This window comes from Cricetulus griseus, chromosome 2 (assembly GCF_003668045.3).
Source record: "Cricetulus griseus strain 17A/GY chromosome 2, alternate assembly CriGri-PICRH-1.0, whole genome shotgun sequence".
Lineage (NCBI taxonomy): Eukaryota > Metazoa > Chordata > Mammalia > Rodentia > Cricetidae > Cricetulus > Cricetulus griseus.
In genome coordinates this window covers 81,069,083-81,084,499 of record NC_048595.1, presented here as the reverse complement: position 1 = coordinate 81,084,499, position 15,417 = coordinate 81,069,083, and the positions used below count along the sequence as shown (strand labels likewise).

At 36.1% G+C, this 15,417-nt stretch overlaps 1 long non-coding RNA gene across 1 annotated transcript in view; it reads right to left on the bottom strand.

Annotated features, from left to right (window-relative positions):
• Window positions 1–200: 200 nt before the first annotated feature.
• The window catches only part of LOC113830989, a 45,234-nt gene continuing 30,017 nt past the window's right edge, over window positions 201–15,417 (bottom strand). The window contains exons 2-3 of the long non-coding RNA XR_003482208.2: window positions 10,759–10,865; window positions 201–777 (exon numbers count right to left, since the gene is read on the bottom strand). This is a non-coding gene — a long non-coding RNA (uncharacterized LOC113830989). The remainder of the gene's footprint in view (window positions 778–10,758; window positions 10,866–15,417) is intronic.

Sequence of the window (15,417 nt, the reverse complement as noted above, 5' to 3'; positions counted from 1 at the left end):
CTAGCCTACACACACACACACACACACACACACACACACACACACACACACACACACACACACAGGAGGGGCATTGTATAAGTTTACACCTCTCTACAGTATTTTGTGTAAGAACGGGTAGATCAGAGAATAAGAGACAGAGGGAGAAACTTAACAAGGTTTTTATTTAATTATTATAATGAATGTAAAATGATAACACAAGGACTTTTCCAAGGAAATAAAATTATAGCTTCAGATATTGTACAAAGTGAGTTCCCTGCAAGCCTCTCTGTCCATGAAGTCAATACACTTGTGGACTTTTCAACAGGGAACAACTCCAGTGGGTGTTCTGTGAGTGCACATATACTCACTTCATATTTCATGGAACTGTTTCCTCTGTGATTAAGAAAGAACAATGAGATTAAGTTGCTGGTGACATTCTTTTCTGTTATGTCTTTTTAAAATGCACCTCCATTATTTTTAATGTACTTAGTTTGCTTTGGTATTTGATAGAATTGACTGTTGGTCACATTGATATGATTTTATAAATGGTCATACCTACAACAAAGTTAAAGTGGTATAAAAAATTGAGGGGATATAGTTGTTCTAAGAAACAATTGTGTTGTTTGCATAAAGTTCAACTAAAAGCAGTCTCTGATGTGTGAGGTTCTTTAAGGAAGTCAAGGATGCACTGAAGACCCACAGAGGCAGCAGTTGTCTCATTACTCCACCACATAGTCTTTCCTCAAGGTTTGTCTTGTTTTGTTTTCAAAATCCATCTTCTTACAAATTTCTACCCTGGATGTCCAGAGAAGAATAATGAATATATTTCAGTGGTTTACATAGAAGTACAACAATCAAACAAACAACACATTCATTTTTAAATATTTATTTTCTATGTTTAATTACATGTTTCCTTGTGTGTTTGTGTTTGTGCATGTCATTTTTGGTGTTAGTGGAGGCCAGAGGTGCTGGATCCCCTGGAGCTGAAGTTATACTTATAGGAGTTATAGCTACCTGACATGAGTGCTGAGGACTGAACTCAGTCTTCTTCAACAACATTTAGCACTCTTAAGCATTGAGCCATCTCTCCAGCCCTATATAAAAGAATGAGTTCTTAAGTACATGGCTTGGAAGACAGTAGAAAAGAGGGACAGTAGTCTAGAAAGAAGGCATGTTTAGAAAGTTGTCAACTATGGTTATTGTCCAAGCTCAGATAACTCTTCACTGGTAATTTCTAACTCACCTATAATCTCAATTTCTCTGTCTCTAAAAATGAAGGGACACACACACACACACACACACACACACACACACACACACACACACACACACACACACACATATATATATATATATATATATATATATATATATATATATATATATATATCACGGGTTCCCTGGCTCCCTAGAACTCACTCTATGGATCAGGCTGGCCTAAAAACTCAGAGATCTGCCTGTTTATGTCTCTTAAGTGCTGTAATTAAAGGCTCATGCCACTACACCTAGCTAAAAATAACTTTTTAAAAGTTAATAATATCCTATGTGCTCATTATTAGTAAATATATTATAATAATCCAAAAGCATGTTATACATCAGAGGTAATGGGAACACTGAAATGGTTGCATAACATAATGTTGAAAATGTTACGTAAATAAAATATTCCATAATATATGATGCTATTTATAAAGACACCAACAGTTGACAAAGTCAATTTACAGTGAGAAAGTTGGTTTTGGATTAGATAGATCTGAATTCTAATCTTGAACTTGAAATAAATGGCTATGGAGTTTTGAAAAAGTTGAATTGCCTCTTGAAGTTGTGGGGTTCTCTATGTGTCATATAAAACATTCATCATGACTTTTAATTGAAGTTCATAGAAAACAGTGAATCTGACTACTGGTGCTGCAAACTCTGACATCAAGTTTCACTTTTGATGTGTGTTATTATATCATAAGGCATTCCTAACTTCTTAGTTCTATGCCTCTTCTCACCCTCTCTGTTCTCTTCCTCTTCTCCATCCTTTGCCTTTTCATACACTTCTTTCCATATTTCCATCTTGTCTTAGTCTTATTTTTGGCTTTCTAAGTCTCCCCTCTGAAGCAACAACCCAAAGCTCTGCCAGTATTAAAAGAAGTTGCAAATATTTCTTCACAATCTCTCATCTGGGTCTCTTTCCCAATTTCCACATCTATTGTTATGGATTAAGTCCATCATATTAATGTGTACAGGTCATCATATATGGGGTTATTCCTGAGTTCAAGAGATAACTTTGCCATGGCAGAAGTATATTATAACTTGTGAGAAAGGAAATGACATTGAATTATTCTACGGTTCATTCCCCATATCTATATGAACTGCAGCAGCATCAAGCCATAGCTCTCATCAATAAATTGCCTTACACATATACATGGGACTCAAATATTCCAAAATGATTGTGCACTCTCATACACCTACTGCTTGCAAAATATTGCCCTCCATTTTCCTTTCTCACCTACTTTGATACATTTTTAATACAGAGATGTTTTTAGAACGTCTCAGCAAGACCTCATTATTCCTTTGTCTCAATTCCTCCAACAACAGTAAAATGTACATGGAATAAATTGAAGTCCTCAGTCAATTTTATCAGAGTTCTTCCTTCTAGCATCTACCTACTACCACCTTCACTGTAATGACCTTCGGTCTGCTTCTCAAATACACTAAACTTTTATTCATTTTAAGGTCTGCTCATTCTAATCCTTTATCAGAACAGTCTCCGAGATTTCCTAGATAGCTCTTCCTCAGAAGTTTAAGTATCATATCTGGAAAGACTTCCCAAGATTAGTCTTACTAAAGTCAGTTTTGCTACACCCTAGTTTACCACAGGATTACACTTTACTTTTGTTACAACACTTCTCATTGGCCCAGTTATCTGCTGTAGTTTTGTGTTGCTTATATGGTTGCTAAAGTCAGATGTTGGTAATATTATTGGAATAGTATGTACTGAATCAGTAATATTCAGTCTTAGACTCTAGGTTCTCAGTAGTCTTTCTTAGGGTTGAATGCAATAATTGCATAATCATTCCAAAAGAAGCTGTGTATTCTTTAGTAAAACAATATAGCTTAGATGTCTCCTTCTCCTCTAACATAATAAACTGCATTGACATTCTCTTGTTTGATATACTAGTTAGATTTTTGTCAACTTGATCCAACCAGTGTGATTTAGGAAGAGGGAAACTTATTTGAGTAATTGCCACCATTAGATTGGCCTTTGGTTGTGTCTGTGGGGCATTTCTATTTAATGATTGATGTAGGAGAGTCCAGTTGACTGTGAATAGTGCCAGCCTTAGCCAACTGGTCTTGGTTATATAAGAAAACAGGTTGAGAAAGCTATGTGGAACAAGCCAGTCAGCAGCACTCCCCCATGTCCTCTGCTTTAGTTCCTGTTTCCAGATTCCTACCTTGAACTCCTGCCCTTTGATGCTGGATTAGACCTGAGTGTTTGCAAGATAGAATCAACTCTTTCCTCCACAAGTTGGTTTTGGTCAGTATTATATCACAACAACAGAAAAGCAAAGTAGCACACTCTGTCTAGCCATTCCCAAATTTTACCTGACAGTAGAAATGTTAATACAAATTCCTCCTTTCTTTGCTCACTTTCATATGATCTGAGAAATGAGTTTGCTAAAAAGGAGGCATATTTCTAAAATACTGTACCAAAAGTTTCAACATCTGAGATCCAGCTGATTTACTTCTTGCTTACAATCTGTATTTAGGATAGAATAAACATGATTTTTGTATTTTTAAGACCTCATTTATATTTATCTACTAAAGAACTCCACTACATTAAAAAAAACCTTGGTGAATTTGTTGCTTTAACCTGCAGACAATGCACAGAAATGCCATGCTTGTGAACAAATTTATGTATCCTCCAAATTTGAATTCCCTTTAAGTCATTTTATTGTGATGCATATTGAAAATGTATTCTGCACACACACACTTAAGCAAAGACTGTCATGATCATACCTCAAGCTCTTACTCCTCCCTTCAAAGCTGGGTGGACACATGAAAAGGAGGAAAATAAAAACATATCAAAAGAGATTGACAGTGAAATGTAACACAAATATTTTGGAATTTGATCTGTGATTTAACACATAGTAGCTGTTCGACATTGACAAATTATTTAACCTCCTTAGCTGTAATTTTCTCAGGAGTGTGACATTTAACACCTGTTCTCTTCTTTGCTTGATTGTTGTTGTAGAATCTAAATGAGTTTACAAAATCCTTGAGTATTCAGAAAATGTCAGCTCTTGTCATCAACCATAAGTCACTGAAATTATGGTCTTTGCTTGGGATGCAGTCAAGCGAAGGAGCTAGGTGGTTTTGGTGCTACTTGAAGAATCCAATAGCTTTACCAGAAGGATTGCAGCCCTTTTAGTTTTCCTTAGGAAAATTAATCTCAGCTGAGTACAGCCTTTGAGGAGGAGGATGGGTTTGTAAACAATTATGCAAAAATAGTCATATGCCTTTCTCCAGATTTAAGCACCACATGAGCAAGGAATAATGTGGATGAGTGGAGAATTTCATTTTGTTTGTCTTAAAAGCTAAGGATTTCTGTGTGATGTTGAAAGCCATTTCACCTTCAGGGTGAAGGTGAAGGAAAGATGGTTTGACTCTGTTCTCTTTCAAGGACAATGTTGGGTTTAGGGAGAGGAGAATGCATGTGGGATTTTGTGAATACCTATTGTTCAGAGGTAAATATTAATAGAAATACTCACCCTACATTATCTGCCAAAATTAGCCTTCTTCGTGCCCCATGGCTATATTTTTATCTCTGAGATCACCATGAAAGGATGAGTCCTGAAAGGGGTTATAAAACATTTCTACAGCTGGGAGGACTTTGTTCATGAATTGAATAGGGTCAAGATAGGAGGGACCATTTATATTTACATCCTAATACAAATTTATTTCTACCTATTGAGAGAATCTAATAAAGTCAGTTCATTTTTCATTTCCTAATAAGGACCCATTTCCTCATAGTCAATTTAAAAATAAATATATGAAAGTTGTCACTGGTGTGGATTAGTTTTATGTCAACTTGACACAAGTCTTCTTACCTGAGAGGAATCGACCTCATTTGTGAAGTGCTTCCATAAAATTGGGTGCAGGCAAGCTTATAGGGCATTTCCTTAATTTGTGATTGATAGGAGAGAGCCTAGAATATTGTAGGTGGGGTGATCCCTGGGCTTCTGGGTACTGGGTACTATAAGAAATCAGGCTGAGTCAGCCATGAGAAACAACTCAGTAAGTAAGTATGCACTCCTCCATAGTTTCTACATCAGCTTCTGCCTCCAGGTTTCTGCCCTGTTTGAATTCCTGTCCTGACTTCCTTCACTAATGAACAGTAATGTGGAAGTGTAAGCCAAATAAACTTTCCTCCCTGACTTACTTTTGGTCATTGTTTCATTACAGCAATAGTAACCATAAGACACCACTGAAGGACTAAATATTTTAAGTTTTAAGAGACTATTTTATACTGTTTTTCTATGCAAGATAAAGCCATTATTCTAATTTCATTACAGAATTTATTTGTATATTTATATACAAAAACATAGTATAAGTTTCTTTAGAAAAGAAGTTGAAAAAGGTAAGCCATCCAGAGAAAAATGTCAGAATCAGCATTTAAATTATTCAGCTCCTCTGAAAACTCAAATATATAAAACAAAACATTAAACAGTTATATGTAATTCATTGTTCCTTTGTTTAGATCTGTATACTTTATCTTAAAACTTTTAGAAAAATTAGAGTTCATTATTTTAAAGGGGATATGCAATAATAAATAAATAATATTCTATCACTATGCCTTAAAGAAGATGGTTTAAGATATAATAAAAAATTGGGACTTCAAGATTGCTATTTGTGTGGGCCTCTCTCTAGGTTTAAATCTCATAATTCCAACTATGAAAACCAATCCAAAAATCCTCTTCCTCTCTCTCAATCTATCTCTGTGCTCTCTCTCTCTCTCTCTCTCTCTCTCTCTCTCTCTCTCTCTCTCTCTCTCTCTCTCCCTCTCCATGAATTACTGAAATTGGAGATTGGGATAGCATCTAGTCCCCTGATCTCAAAGATGATGGGGATTATTTTGCATAAAAATGCAATACAGACTATATAAAATGCTATATAAAGAAAAACAAGAGGACTTCAGACAGGTGAAGAGTTCGTGGTAGACAACAAGCCTAGTACATCATTCACATAGATATCTCACATGTTATGTGGATAGTCTGTATCTCTTCAAACATATCTTCCACTCTACTGTTATATATACAGAAGCTCCACTACTTAAGAAGGTTGGAGTTACAATTGTCCACAGATCTTCACTAGATTTCCCAGGAGAATGAGACCATGTTGTCTAGACTCAGAACAACAGATTAATGTCCACATGAAATCATTTTAATTTTGTCCATTCTTTTTTAAAATTAGTGCATGTCACAACAGTGCTTGAAGTAGAGTGCTTTCACAAAATCACTCAATGATGAAGAAATCAACATGCAATGATCCTTGGATAAGTTTACAAGACAGCTGACAAGAAATAACACAATTTGGAATAAATGTATTAATGAATGCTATCATAATTTCTAACTCGTGAAATTTTACTCTATATAGATGCTTACCAATGCTTTAGACTTATTACTAAATTGGTTCCTGTATGCAGCTCTTTAGAATTTATTTGTTGAAAGTCACATCCATGTTCATAGTTATTGATGATGTGGACATTTCAGTAGATACCATTTTTAGTCATATATGGTAAAGTAATTAATCCTAAGATGCCGATGGACTAGAGGCCTGTAAGCTATGAATATAACCATTTAGAACATTAATATTTGTGCATTTGTGGTGTAGTAAAAAATAATGTGTTAATAGATTTTCCTGTTTCATCTGTGTGAGTCATAAATGTAATTATGTATGCACTGATAAGAGTACAGCATAGGACATTTCCCTACAGATACATAAAAAACATGGCATAATGACAAGGTAAAGTAATTGTCTGGGGACCAAGAGCAATCCCTTGTTCAGGTCAGCTGTTTCTGTGGGTTTCACCAGCCTGGTATGGACCCCTTTGCTCATCAGTCCTCCTTCTCTGTAACTGGATTTCAGTTCAGTTCAAGGTTTAGCTGTAGGAGTCTGCTTCTACTTCCAAAAGCTTCAGGATGAAGGCTATACAATGGCACAAGAATTAGTAATCAATCTCATTATCAGGAGAAGGCATTTAAGGTAGCCTCTCCTCTGTAGCTGGGAAACCAGCATAGGACTGATCCAGACCACCTGAATGTGAGTGTCAGTGAGGAGACCTTGGAAATCTATGGGGCCTCTTGTACTGGGTCAGGACTTATCCCTAGCATAGGAATGGACTTTGGGAGCCCATCCCATGTGGAGGGATACTCCCTGAGCCTAGACACTAGGGCTTGGCCTTACGCCCTATCACAAAGAATATGACAGATTTTGAAGACCCCTATGGAAGGCCTCACCTTCCCTGGGGATCAGATGTTATGGGATAGGTAGGGTGTTAGTTGGCAGGGCAGGGGAGGAGGGGAGGGAGAGGGACTTGGGATTGACATGTAAAATAATTTTCTTTCTATTTAAAATAAAAACAAAATTAAAAAGTAAAGCAATTGTGACTTTGAAGATAAAGATTCTAAGAAGAAAGGAAACAAGAAGCAAAACAAGCCATAGGAAAAAATTGAATGGGTTCTAACTCCAAAATTGTCCCAAAGGGCAAGACACTTGTAAACACAATTTTGACTCAATGGAATAAAAACATCTATTTTTCTCTTCTTAAGACATTAATAATTTGCAATTATAATAATATATTAATACTGTGTAGAATTCAAGTCACTAGCAAAATCACTTTTATTATTAATAATTCATAAGACCAACATTGGGCTTAAGGTTTAGTAATCATAGAACTCAAGAATATATACTATATCTTCAACAGACTGAGGATGAAAAGTCTTTATTGTGGAGGCAGATGAAGCCAAGTTAACACCCAGGCATTTATCCAGAATGACATAACTGCTTATGCATTACTTAACTAATATGTGCTTTGACAGTCTCATCTATAAATGAGAATTATTAACATTATCATTACTCAAAATTTAGGTCATGGTGAGAAAAATAATAAATGTTTAATAATTTCTTTATTTTTCTTTTTCTTTTCAGTAAAAACTAAAGACAGAAGGTAAGAATCAAATAACCAGCACTCAGGAAGTGGAGGCAGGCAGATATCTGTGAGTTCGAGGCCAGCCTTGTCTCCAGAGCGAGTGCCAGGATAGGCTCCAAAGCTACACAGAGGAACCCTGTCTTGAAAAACCAAAAAAAAAAAAAAAAATCAAATAGAATTATCTGAGACAAAAACTACATTGTAACAAACATGAAAGTAAATCCAAAGAAAAGATTAACTTGAGAATGATCTGTTTAGGTTTTGCCCTGCGTTCATTTCTGTTTCCATATAAACCCAGCCCCCCACCCACCAATTCGGAGTATAGGTAAGAACATTTGATGACATCAACTTAGATAAAATTATCATTCTGAATTACAAACACAGAAAATAATTGGCCATTTAATTATTTTTTTAAGTTTTAAAATTATTTGTTTATTTTTATTTAAATTAGAAACAACCTTATTTTATACATCAATCCCAGTTCCCTCTCTCTCCCATCTTCCCATAGCCCCCAACAAACCCCATCAGATCCCTCTTCTGCTCCATAGAAAAGGCGAGGCCTTCCATGGGGGTTCATAATTTGGGGCAGGGTCTAGGCCCTCCCTCATATGTCTAAACTGAGAGATTATTCCTCCATGGGGAATGAGCTCTCAATATCAACTTGTACATTAGGGATACTGTTCCACTACCAGAGGCCTCATAGACTGCCCAGGTCTCCTAACTGATACCCATGATCAGGAGGCCTGGCTCTGTCCTATGCTGGTTTCCAAGCTGTCAATCTGGGGTCCATGAGCACTCCTTTGCTCAGATCAACTGTTTATGTGGGTTTCCCCAACCTGGTTTTTATCCCTTTGCTCATCATTCCTCCATCTCAGTAACTTTATTCCAGGATATCAGCTAAGTTCTTAGCTGTGGGTCTTTGCGTCTACTGCCATCAGCTACTGGATGAAGGCTCTAGGATGGCATATAAGGTAGTCATCAGTCTCATTATAGGTGAAGGGCATTTAGGATAGCATCTTCACTATTGCTGAAAATCATCCTTGGGGTTATCCTTGTATATCTCTTGACATTTCCCTAGTAACAGATTTCTCTTTAAACCTACAATGGCTCCCTCTATTAAAGTATCTTTTTCTTGCTCTACTCTATTCTTTCCCCAACTCAATCTTCCTGATCCCTCATGTCTTCCTCTGCTCTCCTCTCTCCCCTTCTCTTTATCCTAACTCCATCTCCCCTCCCCCCATGCTTCCAATTTTCTCAGGAGATCTTGTCCCTTTCCCCTTCTCTGGGGAACCATGTATGTCTCTCTTAGGGTCTTCCTTGTTTCCTAGCTTCTCTAGAGGTATGGGTTGTAGGCTGCTTATCCTTTGCTCTATATCTAGCATCCATATATGAGTGAGTACATACCATGTTTGTCTTTTTGTGACTGTGTTGCCTCACTGAGCATGGTTTCTTATAGTTCCATCTATTTACCTTAAATTTCAAGATTCCATTGACTTTTTCTGCTTAGTAATACACCATTGTGTAAATGCACCACATTTTCTTTATCCATTCTTCAGTCGAGGGGCATCTAGGCTACTTCTAGGTTCTGGCTATTACAAATAATTCTGCTATGAACATTGTTGGACAGATGTCCTTGTATGAATCTGCATCCTTTGGGTATGTGCCTAAGAATGGAATTGCTGGATCTTAAAGCAGACTGATTGCCATTTTCCTGAGGAACCATCATACTGATTTCCAGAGTGATCTTACAATTTCCCACTCCCACTAGCATTGGAGGAGTGTTCCTTTTTCTCCACATCCTCTCCAGCATAATCTCTGATTGGTATTTTTGATTTTAGCCATTCTGAGAGGAACAAGATGGTATCACAGAGTTGTTTTGATTTGCATTTCACTTATGGCTAAGGATGCTTAGCACTTTCAGCTATTTATGTTATGTTATGTGTCTTTCAGCCATTTTAGATTGCTCTATTGATAATTCTCTATTTAGTTCTGTATCCCACTTGTTAATTGGATTGTTTGGTGTTTTGGTGACTAGCTTCTTGAGTTCTTTGTATATTTTGGAAATCAGCCCTATGTCAGATGTGGGCTTGGTGAGTTTCTTTTCTAATTCTGTGGGCTACTGTTTTGTGTGTTGACTGTGTCCTTTGCCTTACAGAAGCTTGCTGTCAAGCTTGATGACATGAGTTCCAACTCCCAAACCCACATGATGGAAGGTGATAACTGACTCCTAAAGGCATCCTCTGATTTCTACCCAGGCACACACACACACACACACACACACACACACACACACACACACACACACATAATATTCTTAAAAAATGCTTATTGATGTAATCTTCTGAAAGAATGAATTAACACAATCAGAATAATTGGAAAATGAAGGTAAGAAATAAAGCATGGGCAGGCAAGTACATAATAAGTAAAACATATAGATAACCATCCACTCTTCTGAGGAATAACAATATCTGAGGAAACAGGAGCCTTGAGACATAGTTTGATGATATGTACAATGGTGTTACCAGTTCTGGACCTGACTGCACAGATCTAACAATCATGGACTGGGTGGTCAGACTCACTCTGCACATGTGAAGGTGCTGCTCAAAAATGGTAGTGATGAAACTGTACTGACTGTGATGGTCAATGTTGTTTGATACATTTGGAATCAAAAATCTTCTATCCAGGTCTGTGAAGACATAATCAGAAGAATTAACCTTGGAGACACCATCCACTAACAGCCCTGGATATAATGAGATCCAAGGACGAATCAGTGTTTCTTGGTTGCCCACTTTTGCTTCATGCTGATGAAATCATTTAGGCCATAGTCGGTGGTTACTGCTATCAGAACATTGTCTCTTAAGCTTTTCAATATTGACTGAAGAACAGCAGTTCTCTGATCATCATCCAGGTCCTCAGTGCCAGGTTGGTGCTGCTGTGATGTCTAGCATTGTAATCTAAGCATCTACTGGGTTCTCAGCATTTCCAGTATAAAGACAACTGTTGCACTACTTATTCCATTCTGTGTAAGTTAATCTAGCATATCCACTGTTGCAATGTATTTATTCATATTTTCATTTCAACAATGTTCTTCTTTAGCAGAGCCTTGAATATATTAGTCTCTATAAGGTTTTACAATGGAAATAAGGACAGAAACCATGTCAGGAGAAGAAGGGACAGAGCTAAGCTAAATATTTTCATTTTTAAGTGTACTCACAGTGGCATTAGATGTAGCAAAAAAGATGGAAATCCTGTGTTTTACAAGGACAGGAACTATGGATTCTAAATTGAAGAGTTTAACTACACTTTTAGTGTGATTCTGGGGCCATTAGACATCACAGGGTCTTTGAAAAGAGAAAAAAAAAGGATCTGCATGCAAATACAGAAAGGTACCAAGAAAACCATATCCTCTGGCAACTCGTGGAAAAAGAAAAACTGCTTTAGTGAGAAACTGAACAGCTTAAAATGTGCCATGAAGCATGTCAACTCAGAATTTGTTACTTGTGTGAAGTAGGGTCACAAGTGAAGAAAATAATGCAAAAAATACCAAAATAAGACCATTGTAAACTCCATGATTGATGCTTGCAATAATTACAACAAACCACATAGTAGAGATAATTCTAAAATCAAGAGGATATGTGTTTCTCATTGACAGCAGGAGATGGTGTGGTGGGAAAGACCACCATGGAAAATAAACACATAATCCAAAGTTACAATTTACTTAAGGAAATGATCCACCACACGGGAGATGAACAGAAACAGAAAAGTATAAAATTAATATCCAGAGAAATCGAAATTAGAGAACAGGAGAAACAAGCTATCAAATAAGTGCTTTTAAATGATTAAAGGTAACATAGAAAAACAAAATTAAAGTGAAAATGAGATATTAAAATATGAATAATTTGAACTTGAAAAGACACTGAGGCTATAAAGAAAAAAAACTTTTGTAATCTTTCATTTGCTGGGCTATATAGTGGATTAGTTACAGCTGAAGAGAAAAGCAAAGACTTGGAATATTAAAAAAAAAAAAAAAACGAAAATTTTCTTATCCAAGCACTAAGATATAACTACGGATAAAGACCGAAGAGCTGAAGAGGTGTGGTGCAGAATATTAGGATTTTCAATATTTGACACTGTGTATATGTCTAATGTATGGCACACCATAGAACATTGTAAAAAATAATTGTTGAAAAAGTGAACAAATGAATCAGTCTACTGAAAGAGAGGTTAAATATACTTGAAAACAATTGAAAATTAATCATGTCATAGCTATAAAGTTTTCTTGTTTGAACAATAACATGTCAGTTTAAAAAAAGATACAGCAAGTCCTAATGGAGGAAATCAAAGGAAACATTCACTTACAAACTACACTTCAGACAATAGACATTTTAGAAGCAAACAAAAGAAAGTGCAGACAAAGACAAAATAAACTGAAAAAAAGATGATGCTTCATAGTCCTCTTAGATGCAACCAGAGACGAGAAGGATAGTCAACACGCACGCACGCACGCACGCACGCACGCACGCACGCACGCACGCGCACACACACACACACAAATTATTTGTGGCAATTGCAAGTAATTCGCAACTGAGACTAAGAAAAATGCCTTGTTATCAAAAACTAGAAACATATTGACCATCACAAAAATACTGCTATAGTGTAGGAGAAAATTGGAATGAGAAGGGATCAGAGACATCCAATAAATAACTTATCAGACACTGAATATAAATGCACATAAACAAAACAAATAATAACTGATTTACAAAAATTTTGAGGAAAGTGGAATAAAGAGTTCCTAAACACTGCTGTAAATGACTGATGCAATGATAGATGGAACATCAAGAACTTTCATCTCCTTAAATGCTGGACAGATTAGAAACACTGAAGGATTTCAAGTATTTGTTCATCTATACAAGGTTTCTCTGTGTAGCTTTGGAGCCTATCCTGGCACTCAATCTGTAGACCAGGCTGGCCTCGAACTCACAGAGATCTGCCTGCTTCTGCCTCCCGTGTGCTGGGATTAAAGGCATAAGCAACCAATGCCTGGCCATCTACACATTCTAACATCAAACTATATAAATATTACACAAACACACACTCTTACACATTCCTTCAAAACTAGTAAAGAAGTCAGAAAACTGTTTTACAAGGCATAGTCTAGATGAATGTAGGGAGGGAGAAAAAAACTCAAAGGTAAAGTCTTATTAAGCAAAAATAAATAAAGTAGAATTATAAAAATAAACTCAAACATCAATAAAAAAAAACATCTGTATGTCCATGTTCATTTTACTTCCTTAGAGACAGAAATCCTCAGATTTGATTTGAGAATGTCAGTAAGTTCTGCAGACAATAGACTAAATAAAACACAAAAAAATAAGGGTTGGGGATGTAGGCCAGTGGTAATGTGCTTGCCTACCATGCATTGGGCTCCTTATCTGATCATCAGTAATGAAAAATAAAATTTTAAAAAACTAAAAAGAAGCAGTAGTAATAATACAAAGACAGCACGACCTCAAGATAGTCAATACATTCTAAAATGCTAGAAACAAAAAATCCTTTCATACAGAAGGATCTTTTAACTTTACACAAACACATGCATACACACACACACACACACACACACACACACACACACAGGTACACATGCACATGTGGACAGCCATAGAAAAGTTTAACAGCTGCAACTGGAAAGGTAGTTTGGCAGTTAAGAACACTTGATGAAATATCATAAGGACCTTGATGAACAATTGTAAGCTCAAATCCTTACATACATACAGGCATGAGAAAAATCTGGGCATGACCAAACATGTTCCTGAAACCCTGATACCATAGAGAATAGAGAAAGAAGGTTCTGGGGTTTGTTGGATGCCAGCCCAGGTTCAGTGAGAAGCCCTTTCTCAAGGGAATCAGGCAGAGAGTGGTAGAACAGGGCATCCCATGTGCTCCTGTGTAATCAGTATTGAATAGGCATGTGTATCCCCACATGTGTTTACACTCACATTAAAAGAGAAAATATCTGTTAACATGTTTATGGCATTGTTAAACAACGAAATAATAATTACCTAGTAAAGATTCTGAGTACATAAGCTGTCAATATTAATACTTTCAAATGTATCCAGTGATTATTAACATATTCAGAAAAAGAAAATAGTTTTTTTATAAATATACTAAAGATTCCCATTTACCTCTCTCAAAAACAGGAAGAAGTAAAAAACATAAATAGGCACAAACAATATATTTTTAATGGTTTCATAACTTAGTCTTTAAGAGCTGTTAGGAAATTCATTAATCTGGGGTAGAAGAGGTATCTCGGTGGCAAAGAGCATTTGCTGCTCTTCAGAGGACTCAGATTCAGTTCCCAGCACTCATGATAGTTTACAACGACCTGTTACTACAGCTCCATTAGATCCAATGCCATTTTCTTGACCTATATAAGCACCCATGCACAAGTGGCATTCACTAACACTGACACATAAAAATACACATAATTAAAATAATGTGAATAAATTATTTTTTAAAACTTTATCAATATAACATCACAAACCACAAAAATTAAATAACAAAAAGGATACTGAATATCTTATAGTTTGAGCAGTTAAAATAATAATGTAAATTTGAATCACAAAACATTATTAAATCTTGTTTGCTATCCCAAAGTAATTATCAGAGATGGGAAATACATATCCTTAGTTAAGAAAATAGGACAAAAAAGAAGAGAATTAAGAATTTAAAAATTGTAGAGGAGACATAATTAGAAAAGAATGTTGCTTGGAAAATGACAAAAAATAAAAACAATGAAATGCACAATAGAATTAAAATGATCCAATTAGGAAAGAGCACAAAACTCTAACCATTATAGAGGCTGAATTAAATGCACATCCATATGTAAACATGAACACACTTGAACTCAACCTAAATATTTGCAGAAAATATAACAAATCTACAAAGTATGTGTAATGCTTATTTTGTGTGGTAGTCCAACTTTGCTGTTTTGCTTTCCACGGTTTCAGTTACATGTGGTCACCCGCAGTCCAAAAATATTACATGGAAAATTCCAGAAATAAGCAATTCATAAGTTTTAAATTCAGTGCTGTTTTGAGTAACATGGTGAAATCTCACACTACTCTCCTCCATCCTGCTGGGTACATAAAGCATCTCTTTTTCCAATGAATCTAGTCTGCATGTACTATGAACCTATCCATCAGTCATTTAGCCTTCTTATATAGGGTGTTACTTGACCT